This window comes from Oncorhynchus masou, chromosome 14, assembly GCF_036934945.1.
Source record: "Oncorhynchus masou masou isolate Uvic2021 chromosome 14, UVic_Omas_1.1, whole genome shotgun sequence".
Taxonomy (NCBI): Eukaryota; Metazoa; Chordata; class Actinopteri; order Salmoniformes; family Salmonidae; genus Oncorhynchus; species Oncorhynchus masou.
Genome location: NC_088225.1, coordinates 21075678 through 21090441, shown reverse-complemented (window position 1 = coordinate 21090441; position 14764 = coordinate 21075678).

Sequence of the window (14764 nt, the reverse complement as noted above, 5' to 3'; positions counted from 1 at the left end):
GAGGCTTAATAGGTTTACCTTTATATAGTGGTCTATAGGGGCCATTTACAATGCAAAACATTTACAGTATGCTGTCTATGAAGGACTCATAAATGATCAGAAAGAGTCAGAGAGAGAGAGATTGTCATTTGTTTTCCAGAGAAAGTCATTCATTTGCTCCACCATTTCATTAAATGTTTCGAACAACTTTGGGCAGAAGTGTCTAGGAATGAGATTATGAATAACCAAATATCTGACATCATGTTTTGATTACAGGTACTGCACATTCTGATCTGACTCTGATTGGTCAACCATGAGTGACAGCAGGGAGGACCCTCCTCCTCAGATGCAGGGTTCTGGAGGAGACGGAAAGGTAAGCTAGGCTAACATGAGTAGGATGATGCTGATAGGCTAACATGAGTATGGTGATGCTGATAGGCTAACATGAGTATAATGATGCTGATAGGCTAACATGAGTATAATGATGCTGATAGGCTAACATGAGTAGGATGATGCTGATAGGCTAACATGAGTATGGTGATGCTGATAGGCTAACATGAGTATGATGATGCTGATAGGCTAACATGAGTATGATGATGCTGATAGGCTAACATGTGTATAATGATGCTGATAGGCTAGCATGAGTATAATGGTGCTGATAGGCTAACATGAGTAGGATGATGCTGATAGGCTAACATGAGTATAATGATGCTGATAGGCTAACATGAGTATAATGATGCTGATAGGCTAACATGAGTATAATGATGCTGATAGGCTAACATGAGCATGATGATGCTGATAGGCTAACATGAGTATAATGATGCTGATAGGCTAACATGAGTAGGATGATGCTGATAGGCTAACATGAGTAGGATGATGCTGATAGGCTAACATGAGCATGATGATGCTGATAGGCTAACATGAGTAAAATGATGCTGATAGGCTAACATGAGTAGGATGATGCTGATAGGCTAACATGAGTAGGATGATGCTGATAGGCTAACATGAGTAGGATGATGCTGATAGGCTAACATGAGCATGATGATGCTGATAGACTAACATGAGTAAAATGATGCTGATAGGCTAACATGAGTATAATGATGCTGATAGGCTAACATGAGTATAATGATGCTGATAGGCTAACATGAGTAGGATGATGCTGATAGGCTAACATGAGCATGATGATGCTGATAGACTAACATGAGTAAAATGATGCTGATAGGCTAACATGAGTATAATGATGCTGATAGGCTAACATGAGTATAATGATGATGGCAGGCTAGCATGAGTATAATGATGCTGATAGGCTAACATGAGTATAATGATGCTGATAGGCTAACATGAGTGGGATGATGCTGATAGGCTAACATGAGCATGATGATGCTGATAGACTAACATGAGTAAAATGATGCTGATTGGCTAACATGAGTATAATGATGCTGATAGGCTAGCATGAGTATAATGATGCTGATAGGCTAACATGAGTATAATGATGCTGATAGGCGAACATGAGTATAATGATGATGGCAGGCTAGCATGAGTATAATGATGCTGATAGGCTAACATGAGTAGGATGATGCTGATAGGCTAGCATGAGTGGGATGATGCTGATAGGCTAGCATGAGTATAATGATGCTGATAGGCTAACATGAGTGGGATGATGCTGATAGGCTAGCATGAGTATAATGATGCTGATAGGCTAACATGAGTGGGATGATGCTGATAGGCTAGCATGAGTATAATGATGCTGATAGGCTAACATGAGTGGGATGATGCTGATAGGCTAACATGAGTGGGATGATGCTGATAGGCTAGCATGAGTATAATGATGCTGATAGGCTAACATGAGTGGGATGATGCTGATAGGCTAGCATGAGTATAATGATGCTGATAGGCTAACATGAGTGGGATGATGCTGATAGGCTAACATGAGTGGGATGATGCTGATAGGCTAACATGAGTGGGATGATGCTGATAGGCTAACATGAGTGGGATGATGCTGATAGGCTAACATGAGTGGGATGATGCTGATAGGCTAACATGAGTAGGATGATGCTGATAGACTAACATGAGTGGGATGATGCTGATAGGCTAACATGAGTGGGATGATGCTGATAGGCTAACATGAGTGGGATGATGCTGACAGGCTAACATGAGTAGGATGATGCTGATAGGCTAACATGAGTAGGATGATGCTGATAGGCTAGCATGAGTGGGATGATGCTGATAGGCTAACATGAGTAGGATGATGCTGATAGGCTAACATGAGTGGGATGATGCTGATAGGCTAACATGAATATGATGATGCTGATAAGATCAGTTTTGGTGAATTGATACTGGCAATAGTCTGTGTGAAATGAGTTATTAGTTACTGAGTAATTACATGTAATCACCAAAGAGAGAGACAGTCTCGGCAGTTTGTTGCGTCACTCCCCCGGGACTCTGTCTGGTGACTAACACACCATTAATAGTGTATAGACCAATCAGCACACCTTTGTTAACAGTGTCATCATGTGTGCAGTTTTCTACCCACCAAATCCAGCTCCTACATTTGTGTGTCACACCCCCCCGGATGCATTTACACCAGCTCACCCTATTACACAGAGGCCTCCAGTCTTGGTGTCTGACTACCTTTCTTAGAGGGGTCCCCAAATCCCAACCTTAACCCTTAGTGGATGAATGAGTAATATTGACCCTGTGATTATGGAACTTTCAAGTACTCTAACCCAGCATGGACTCGGCTGTTTGCCCACGGTAGGGCCTCTTTTAAAGGGTATAATGAGGCAGCCTCCATCTGTCATTATGATGGAAATAAGACTGTGTGTGGAGAGAAGAGGCTCTTGTCCAACAGGTGTTTCATACAAGCACAGCCACCGCCAATAAGTTAGGAGCACTAATGAAAAATCTTTCATAGAATATTCAGTCCTCTGTATTATCACAAATGGGCAAAAGGCGTCTATCCCTCCTTCTCTCTTATCCTTCTCTCCATCCCTTTCTTCTCCAACAGCATCACACCCTTCTCTTCTTCCCCATCCATCCTTTCTCCTCCTCCATCCGTCTCTCAGCTTGACGTGCAGAGGGTGTAACCTGTAGTCGATGTTGAGGTTCAGACAGCAGGTGAAAGAGTGCTGAGGGTGAGGCAGGTGAGACCTAATGACCTAATACTGTTCATAGTATTGAAGAAGTGCTATGAGACTCTCAAATATCAAATCAGTCAATTGCAGGCCTGTGTGATCAGGAAAATGCCATTGAGTATCGGTGGTGTTTCCTCTCAACCTAGGTCTGTGGCTCAAAGTGCACTCTAAGGCCACCGTTGTATGACAAGAGTATGAACAGGCCCTGTTGTATATGCAGGATTCCAGTGAAGAGGAGCAGGAGGAAGGAGGAGAGGAACTGTGGGATCTAGAAGCAGACACAGAACTTGTGGTAAGGAACTGTTACTAAGGGTCTGGTGAGACAACCTGGATCAAAAAGAGACACAGCCATAAACCCACTCAGACACGGATGGACAGGCAGTGGCTAAACTAAACTTGAGATCTGTGCACATGACATGTTTTTTCATGCAAAGCGCCTATTGACATTAACATCACATTGCAATCATGTGTTCAATTTACCAGGCAGAGTTGAAGCAGATAATGGGGGAGTGGAGTACAGTACCATGGAAGTTTGACGACCAATCCAATGTGCTCTCATGGCCTCTGTCACCTATTGGCTCGTCTCCTTTGGAGCCCCTCCTCATTGAGATGATTGACATGTATCTTGACACCCTCCTTGTTACCTTGGAGGATGGGTTAGGGCAGAGCAGTACAGAACACAGGTTGTTACCTTGGAGGATGGGTTAGGGCAGAGCAGTACAGAACACAGGTTGTTACCTTGGAGGATGGGTTAGGGCAGAGCAGTGTTTACCTTGGAGGATGGGTTAGGGCAGAGCAGTACAGAACACAGGTTGTTACCTTGGAGGATGGGTTAGGGCAGAGCAGTAGAGAACACAGGTTGTTACCTTGGAGGATGGGTTAGGGCAGAGCAGTAGAGAACACAGGTTGTTACCTTGGAGGATGGGTCAGGGCAGAGCAGTAGAGAACACAGTAGAGAACACTTGGAGGTTGTTACCTTGTTACCTTGGAGGATGGGTTAGGGCAGAGCAGTAGAAAACACAGGTTGTTACCAGGTTGGAGGATGGGTTAGGGCAGAGCAGTAGAGAACACAGGTTGTTACCTTGGAGGATGGGTTAGGGCAGAGCAGTAGAGAACACAGGTTGTTACCTTGGAGTTGATGGGTTAGGGCAGAGCAGTTAGAGAACACAGGTTGTTACCTTGGAGGATGGGTTAGGGCAGAGCAGTACAGAACACAGGTTGTTACCTTGGAGGATGGGTTAGAACACAGGTTGTTACCTTGGAGGATGGGTTAGGGCAGAGCAGTACAGAACACAGGTTGTTACCTTGGAGGATGGGTTAGGGCAGAGCAGTAGAGAACACAGGTTGTTACCTTGGAGGATGGGTTAGGGCAGAGCAGTAGAGAACACAGGTTGTTACCTTGGAGGATGGGTTAGGGCAGAGCAGTAGAGAACACAGGTTGTTACCTTGGAGGATGGGTTAGGGCAGAGCTGTAGAGAACACAGGTTGTTACCTTGGAGGATGGGTTAGGGCAGAGCAGTAGAGAACACAGGTTGTTACCTTGGAGGATGTGTTAGGGCAGAGCAGTAGAGAACACAGGTTGTTACCTTGGAGGATGGGTTAGGGCAGAGCAGTAGAGAACACAGGTTGTTACCTTGGAGGATGGGTTAGGGCAGAGCTGTAGAGAACACAGGTTGTTACCTTGGAGGGGATGGGTTATGGGGGCAGAGCAGAACACAGGTTGTTACCTTGGAGGATGGGTTAGGGAACAGTAGAGAACAGGTTGTTACCTTGGAGGATGTGTTAGGGCAGAGCAGTAGAGAACACAGGTTGTTACCTTGGAGGATGGGTTAGGGCAGAGCAGTAGAGAACACAGGTTGTTACCTTGGAGGATAGAGAACACAGGTTGTTACCTTGGAGGATGGGGGCAGAGCAGTAGAGAACACAGGTTGTTACCTTGGAGGATGGGTTATGGGGCAGAGCTGTAGAGAACACAGGTTGTTACCTTGGAGGATGGGTTATGGCAGAGCAGTAGAGAACACAGGTTGTTACCTTGGAGGATGGGTTAGGGCAGAGTACAGCAGAGAACACAGGTTCGTAAGAGCAGACCAGGTGAAGAGGGTGGAAAGAATAGAAAGATACTCAATATAGATTATCACAAATTTGTATGTTCATCGTATGGCATTTTACGTCAAGCCGTCAAGCCTTTCTGAAAGAAATGCAAAGAATGTAATTGAATTCATATCAGAACTACACACATGACCTCTGAATGGTCTTGAGTCTTGTGTTTTTTTTTTGTATAATATTTATTTATTTTTTACCAATAGATCAATAAAAACGAATTGCATGATGTGAATTGAATGGCCATAATTCAGCATAATCCATATAACTGAATTAATATGTTTTTAATATTGTGAATGGTGCTCATTGACATTTTTCATTCATTCTTTATAGACCCTTCAATCCTTTATTGTCTTTTCGACCCTGCGGTCCATGTTGGCGACCGTAAAATGGGACAAATGAATCAATAAGGAGGTAATCCCACCACATGTAGCCACAGGACACAGCAACCCTGTCATTCAAGACACTGGTGAGGAGCAGGGTTATCACTCACCTCCATCTATTGCTTCAACCAATGACAATGCTGTGTTGAGCCAACCCCATCCGACACGCCCAGCCAACCAGAGCTCAGTCATTCATGTACAAGAGTGCATATTGTCAACTAACTAAGTATTGTGTAGATGACAGAGTGGGACTCGGACACACACACACACACACACACACACACACACACACACACACACACACACACACACACACACACACACACAAACCTAACTCTCTGACTCCCGCGCCAGAATTAGACACACACTTGGCACCAGCATCTCTCGGCTCCACCCAACCACAACCCAAGCCTGAGTTGTTACTGCATCTCCAAACCCGACAGTCAGTTCTTTATCATCAATCATATTAAACCTTGGCCTTCTCTTAATGAGATTTATAGGCGTGGCTTTCACAACGTGATCTGCCCTCTCAGTCTGCTGTGATTGATCATTGTGTGTGGGTCCCCTTCGTCTCCACAGACTGAGAGTGAATTAGCTATTGATCCCAGCCTGGGCTCACTGTGTGTTATAGGACAGGAACCAGACTGGGAGTGTGGTTTGTGAAGACACTCCTACTGCTTAAAGTCATGGAATGATAGTTTCCTCTTAGTGTTAATGAGGAGATGATTAATTATATAACAGAGGAAATATTGGAAGCCACTGTATGTTGGTTGACTGTGGATCAGGGATGGATGCTCTTCCTCTGGCTACTACAGTATACAGTGGTGGTGATATGGATGTGTGTGTTCATCCAGATCCTCGGGGCTTGGTCCTGAGCAGACAGAGAGTACAGAGTGGCAGCAGTCCAGGCCAAGCGGGCAGGAGACATGGAGCTAGCCAGACGTTACTATCGGACAGCAAAGTTACCACACACACCACTCATTCACTCTCACCTGACTAAGGCGAGTCACACACCACATGCCCAAATATGACAGACAGCCAAGATGCCACCAGCGTGCTACCAACCAGCTACTTTGCAAACACTGCTCTGCCCAGTGGAGCCAAACCCAGATGGGCATCTTTACTGTCATCCTTCCCTGTGCCCAGCAACCAACCAGGGATCTGGGTCACAGCCGTACAGTATATTCTCCCTGGTCATCGAGGGCAGACGTCTCTCATAACTCTCCTCAGGATAATGTGTGTGTGTGTATATGCCATTTAGCAGAAGCTGTTGTGTGTATGTGTGTGTGAGTACACAACAGTCAGTCTGATAGATGGCCTCAGCAGCATGCAATATAATAGAGTCAATAATGAGGGTCATAAGTCAAGTTAATGTTTTGTTTGCTTGCTTGTGTGTATTTGTGTGTTTCTCTTGCTGTCTTCTACCCTCTCTCCTCCTTCCTCCTCCTCCCCTCTTTTCCTTTCTCTCTCTCCCTCTCTCTTTCTCTCTCTTTCTCTCTCTCTCTCAACCCCTCTCATTGATTTTCTCCATCCATCTCATCCCCTCCCTTTCTTCTTCTCTCAGAAATTAGAGGTGATGGTTGAAGAGGCATCTGAGAGGAGTGAGTGGTCATTAGCTCTAAACCACCCCTCCTGGTGAGTCCTTATCATTACACCACAATGGGAACTGGCAGTAGTGCTGGATCTCAGACTACTACTCTATCGATTACTGCTCTCTCCCCAGTAACACCAATGTCATTTTTTTAGTGCATAATACCCCCATATGTAGTTCATGTACTCCAATGAAGCTTTAAGGGTAGCTAGTACAGACAGTGGTCTGGTAATAATAACAGCTTTTTGAGAGAACTTCAAACAAAAAGGTCAGTCTCCCTCTCATTTAATTTTTCTTCCCCCTGTCATTCTTTATCTGAGGGCTTGAGCTCTATAATGGGAGTAGGCTAATGAAGAGGGCTAATGAGGGAGAGAGAGGAAGTCGCTTACTAATTCTCTCTCTCCTGAGGCGGACTGGTTGTTTTCATCTCCTCCTCCCCCAGACGAAACACTCAAACAACAGACAGAGACAGACGCCAGCCTCAGTCACATGACTTGTCCTGCCAGTAAGAAGGAGCCTCCTGGCAGCATGATCATGGTATATATCCTCTCCTCTCTAGCCGCTTCAAGTCATCCTCTATGTTTTCACCTCCACCACTGTGTTGTCATTCTAGGTGTCAAGAACAGAAGACAAGGTACAAGTCCACTCCCAGCCCCTCCCAGTGCCTCCTGGGGCCTCAGACCAGTACAACCAGCTGACAGAGGTCCTCACACAGCAACAACAGGTTACTATAACACTTCCTTTATTACACACTGAATTACACTGGTTATCACAGTACCCTAACTGACTCTGTGCCTCTCCTCCCTCCATCAGAAGTGTCTGTGCCAGCAGTTCACCCACATGGGGGAGATCACTGAGACAACTAGGTCTGTACCGGCCCTTTTCATGACCTCTTGTGCATTGATAAACGATATATAAGTTATATAACGGATAGCAGACAGGTGGACATGTGCTGCCTTAGGACAGGTCAGACACGCAGAACGACACCGTTGATGTGAGAATGTGTATTGTTTAGACAGGTTGGAGGTGCTGTCAGAGGAGTGTAGGAGACACCTGGAGGTAGTGAAACAGGTACAGAGTAGAGGACACCTGTTACCCCCATACACAGAGGAACGCACCTTCAACACATACAGGTGCACTACCAACACACACCTCACGCACACCTCACACAACATACCCAGTCACAAATGACACATAGAGGAACTCACCTTCTACACGTGCAGGGGCTTGTTACAAGTGCATTGAGAGACCAGTGCTGTGGCCCTCTAGTGGTGGTGTTGTGATATAGCCATTCAGTCCAGTCCTGGGGTTTGTTTCTGCTAGTGCAAGGTGAGGTAAGTACAGCCAGACAACCCTATGGCTTTTTCCAGTTCCAGGCATTGAATAAGAATGATTTCGCTGAAACGTTTGTGTGTGCATGTGTGTGTGTCCACGGCCGACAGATGGCTGCATTGACTGTCCCTGATAGAGACTGAGGCATAGGCACACTCGCCCTGTCTTTTCATCCACCCTCTTATTGATTAACTGATTTACTGATCCATGCCAATGCCCAGAGGCTGATAGATACACTGGGCCGAGCAGCACACACACACCCTACATCCCCCCATTCCTTGTGTTTCTATCCAGTAAGATCATCCCCTCGCTAACAGGTAGTGACATGGTGTTGACCATAGTGAAGGGCATCAAACTCCCGGTCCCGACAGGTATGAATAACTTAATCATACTGTAGGATTATATCCCCCGTTCTCTCAGGAGGAAGCGCAGAGGGACCAAACCCTCTCTGTGAGAAGCACTACCTGTCTGGGTACCTGCTCTATAACACTCCTCAAACACTACCTGTCCAGGTACCTGCTCTATAACACTCCTCAAACACTACCTGTCCAGGTACCTGCTCTATAACACTCCTCAAACACTACCTGTCCAGGTACCTGCTCTATAACACTCCTCAAACACTACCTGTCCAGGTACCTGCTCTATAACACTCCTCAAACACTACCTGTCTGGGTACCTGCTCTATAACACTCCTCAAACACTACCTGTCCAGGTACCTGCTCTATAACACTCCTCAAACACTACCTGTCCAGGTACCTGCTCTATAATACTCCTCAAACACTACCTGTCCAGGTACCTGCTCTATAACACTCTTCAAACACTACCTGTCCAGGTACCTGCTCTATAACACTCCTCAAACACTACCTGTCTGGGTACCTGCTCTATAACACTCCTCAAACACTACCTGTCCAGGTACCTGCTCTATAACACTCCTCAAACACTACCTGTCCAGGTACCTGCTCTATAACACTCTCAAACACTACCTGTCCAGGTACCTGCTCTATAACACTCCTCAAACACTACCTGTCCAGGTACCTGCTCTATAACACTCTTCAAACACTACCTGTCCAGGTACCTGCTCTATAACACTCCTCAAACACTACCTGTCCAGGTACCTGCTCTATAACACTCCTCAAACACTACCTGTCCAGGTACCTGCTCTATAACCTACCTGTCCAGGTACCTGCTCTATAACACTCCTCAAACACTACCTGTCAGGTACCTGCTCTATAACACTCCTCAAACACTACCTGTCTAGGTACCTGATCTATAACACTCCTCAAACACTACCTGTCCAGGTACCTGCTCTATAACACTCCTCAAACACTACCTGTCCAGGTACCTGCTCTATAACACTCCTCAAACACTACCTGTCCAGGTACCTGCTCTATAACACTCCTCAAACACTACCTGTCCAGGTACCTCTATAACACTCTATAACATCTATCCTCAAACACTACCTGTCCAGGTACCTGATCTATAACACTCCTCAAACACTACCTGTCCAGGTACCTGCTCTATAACACTCCTCAAACACTACCTGTCTAGGTACCTGCTCTATAACACTCCTCAAACACTACCTGTCCAGGTACCTGATCTATAACACTCCTCAAACACTACCTGTCCAGGTACCTGCTCTATAACACTCCTCAAACACTACCTGTCCAGGTACCTGCTCTATAACACTCCTCAAAAACTCCAACACACCCTTTTATGCGCATTGTTGTCCCAATGATGAGACAGTTCTGTTTGAGGTTTTTGAATCCTTACTCTTCTATCCATCTGTCATTACTCCTTCCTCACTCGTTCTCTCTCTATATCTCTATGTATTATTATTTTACCCTATATTTTATGACCTTTGTTATTTATTTCCTTTGTTTTGTCATTATTTAGTATGGTCAGGGCGTGAGTTGGGGTGGGCAGTCTATGTTTGTTTTTCTATGATTTGGGTATTTCTATGTTTCGGCCTAGAATGGTTCTCAATCAGAGGCAGGTGTCATTAGTTGTCTCTGATTGAGAATCATACTTAGGTAGCCTGGGTTTCACTGTGTGTTTGTGGGTGTTTGTTTCCGTCTGTGTTTTTCACCACACGGTACTGTTTTGGGTTTCGTTCATTCCACATTTATTGTTTTTGTATTCAGTTGTTCATGTGTCCATTTTCGCATTAAAAGAACCATGGACACTTACCACGCCGCATATTGGTCCTCTGATCCTTTTCGCCTCTCCTCTTCAGAAGAAGAGGATGAAATCCCTTACAACCCTCATCTGTCATTACCTCCTAATTTTGTTGTTTTGCCCCCCTCCCCCCTTTAACCCAGAGCTCAGTGAGGATTTTAAGCTGGACATCAAACAAACTCACCGTAGATTTAAGAGTCATCCAGTCCAAGGCATCAAGTTTAGGTTGTTCAAAAAGGGTGTGTGAGTTTATCTATTTGTAACTCAATTGACATTCTAACTGGCGTCTGCCGTTTTGACTGTTGTTTCTCTGTGTCAGTAGCTGTCTTCTCTTTCTGTAATACTTTCATATTTGTGGATCTTTGTCTGTCTCTGTTTTTTTGATTGTTTGTTTGTATCACTTTCCTTTTCTTCCTCTCTTATTCCATCTCGCTCACCCTTCCTCTCCAGTCTCTCTCTCTCTCTGCAGTGGGCTGTTTAAGACTGATAAAGGGATTGGCAGTGCTGGTATGAAGCTGGACTCTCTGGAAAGGCAGTGTGAGAGCAATCAGCTAATAAAGGTGAAATCACACACATACAGCAAAATAGCATTCCAAGCTAATGTTGAGGTGTGTGTGTATGGTTGTGTTTGTGCGGTATGTGTACACATGTCAGCCGGCTGACCATATCTGGCCTGCCGGCCGACAAATCCCATCTGGCCGGCCGACTGGTACTAGCTGGCCGGCTGAACAGACTGGTCCTTCCTGGCTGTCTGGCTGACTGGTACTAGCTGGCCGGCTGAACAGACTGGTCCTTCCTGGCCGTCTGGCTGACTGGTACTAGCTGGCCGGCTGAACAGACTGGTCCTTCCTGGCCGTCCGGCTGACTGGTACTAGCTGGCCGGCTGAACAGACTGGTCCTTCCTGGCCGTCCGGCTGACTGGTACTATCTGGCCAGTCAAATGCTGGTACTATCTGGCCGGCTGAACAGACTGGTCCATGACTGGTACTATCTATCTATTCTTTGTGTTTTGAGGGTGGACTGACGTTATTATTTGGCATTAATAGACTGGTTTTACACTCAACAATTTTCTATCCAAGCTGGGAGAGAGCGTGAGGACGGATCATGTCATTTAGGTTCATGTAGCCTATACAAGACCATTACATATTATTAAAAAAATGTATTTTACAATCTGCAACGTTTGAATTTCACTAAGAACACATTGAGAATACCTTCCTAAACCCCACCACCCCCACCCCTTTGCCCTCAGAACAGCCTCAATTCGTCAGGGCATGGACTCTACAAGGTGGCGAAATAAGTTCCACCGGGATGCTGGCTCATGTTGATTCCAATGCTTCCCTCAGTTGTGTCAAGTTGGCAGGCAGTCCTTTGGGTGGTGGACTATTGTTGATACACACAGGAAACTGTTGAGCGTGAAAAACCCAAGAGCGTTTCAGTTCTTGACACAAACTGGTGCACCTGGCACCAACTACCATAACCTGTTCAAAGGCACTTACATCTTTTATCTTGCCCATTCACCCTCTGAAAGGTCCACATACACAATCCATGTCTCAATTGTCTCAAGGCTTAAAATCCTTCTTTAACCTGTCTCCTGCCCTTCATCTACACTGATTGAGGTGGATTTAACAACTGACATCAATAAGGGATCATAGCTTTCACCAAGATGCACCTAGTCAGTCTATGTCATGTTTTGTCCACTCAGGGTATATCTGTGTGTCGTCCCCCCTCATCCATTCCTCACCTGTCCTATGTCCATTGCAGAGGCTGCCTCCTACCAGTGTCTGCAGGGCAGAGTGTCTCAACTGCTATCTACTCTGCCCTCTTTGGCCCCCGGTCATGGCCAGACACGGGCATCACCTTCACTGCAGGTTCCTCCTGCCTCTGCCTCTCTACCTAGACCAGCACCCAGAGACCACCACCACCTCACAGCCCAGTCTAACGCAGCCAGGCCACTGGGGAAATAAGAACAGAGGAAAACATCGTCAAAACAACAATAATAAAAACAGGCCACTAGAGAGACAGACAGAGAAGAAGTCAATAAAGGACAGGGTAATGTTCATAAGTTACAACATAAGAAAACACAGTGAAACAGGTCGAATACCATCTGAAGTTATACAATATCAAATGCTTATTTTGTTTTTTTCATTGCAACATATTTTGTTATGGTGTGTGCTCAAATGAACACAACCCGGTTTCAGTAAAGAACATGTTCAAATGAATAGAGGACAGCATCAAAATAGGTGGATGAAAATGTACACGTTTAGTGTTTGTATGTGTGTGAATGAACAGACAATGGAGGAGCATCCTAGGCTGGATGCCTGGCTGGACGCACTGTAAAGTTTGTGGGAACAGTACACATACACACAACCTCTTTATTGAGTGGATACAACACAATGGAGTTAGTGGGAGGCACGCAATGGACACCACAAAACAAAGCCAGGTAGCTAGCTAGTAGGCATATTCCTTTATTACTGAAGGAGCAGGGAATTGGATGGAAGGGTGCCACCAGAGCCGCACTCAACTTAGAATAGCAAGTTAATGAGAACTGTGCAGTGGTAAGCTAGATTGTTTTTCCATTCTTCCACACTGCTGTTGAGTGAAACTGCAGGCGCTAGTTTTATCTTGTCTTGATTATTGTCCAGACATATGGTCAAGTGCTGCAAAGAAATATCTAGTTAAGTTGCAGCTGGCCCAGAACAGAGCGGCAGGTCTTGCTCTTCATTTTAATCAGAGGGCTGACATGCTGACCTCACCGCTCGTGTTACATGCACAAGAGTTGCAAAATAAATTGACATACCTGTTATTCAATAATTTCATCAAACCTGTTTGCTCACATCAAAGAGCCCCTGCCTGGTCAGGCGCTAAAATAGAACTTGGTTCTACTTTTGACACACGCTGCAAATCACACCTCTCCCATCTCCTCACTGGATTTTAGTAGCATATACCCATGTGGGTGATTGAAAGCTGAACTGAGGTCCACACTCCAGTCCAGTTGGTGGTGGAAATGCACCTTAAAGTTAGTTGCCAACTGCCATATAAAGTCCAAGGAGGATATATTACTAGAAACTAACTAAGTTTCCCCTTTTATCTGTGGATTAATTGTTGGAGTAGAGAACACACAAATTTGTGACAAAAAAATTATACAAAGATCGAGAAAAAAAAGGGTATTGTACATTTAAGGTAAAATAACAACCCAATGTTTATATCCCAGGACAAATTAGCTAGCAACAATAAGCAAGCAAGCTAAATGGCCATGTATGTTTCATGTGTTTCGACCTGTTCATAGATTAATATAGTTGGTTCCGACTTTGTTATGATATTTCAACCTGTGTGTACTGATTGCATCTGTTGATGAACAAAATCAACATGTGTGCCCGGTCTATTCAGCATGTGATATTAATAATATGCATGCCAGTCTCTCTTGGCTGAGAGCTGAGGAAAGACTGACTGTGTCACTTCTTGTTTTTATAAGAAACATTCATGTGTATTTCACGTTCTGACCTTAGTTCTTTTGTCATGTCTTTGTTTTAGTATGGTCAGGGTGTGAGTTGGGTGGGTTGTCTATGTTCCTTTTTCTATGTTTTGGGATTTCTGTGTTTGGCCTGGTTCTCAATCAGAAGCACCTGTGTATGGTTGTCCCTGATTGAGAACCATACTTAGGTAGCCTGGTTTCACTTTTGAGTTGTGGGTGATTATTTTCCCGTGTCAGTGTTTGTGCCACACGTGACTGTTTCGTTTGTTTCATTCTTTCACTTTGTTATTTTGTATTTTGTAGTGTTCAGTTTTACATATTAAAATGGACACTTACCACACTGCAAATTGGTCCGATATCTATATATATATATATGATTCTTACCAAGATGGCATAGCAGTTCAGACGTCATTTGTCCTCGTCTTGTCATGCCCGTATATATATATATATTTACAACTTTTTTCATACATTTTTTTATTTAAATTTTCCATAAACTCATCCTCAAAACACTCTCCTACAACCCGCCTCACCAATTTATATTTTAAAAAGTATAAAAAAGTATTTTTACCTCAAGTCTGAAATCATCCAAGAAGCTAGC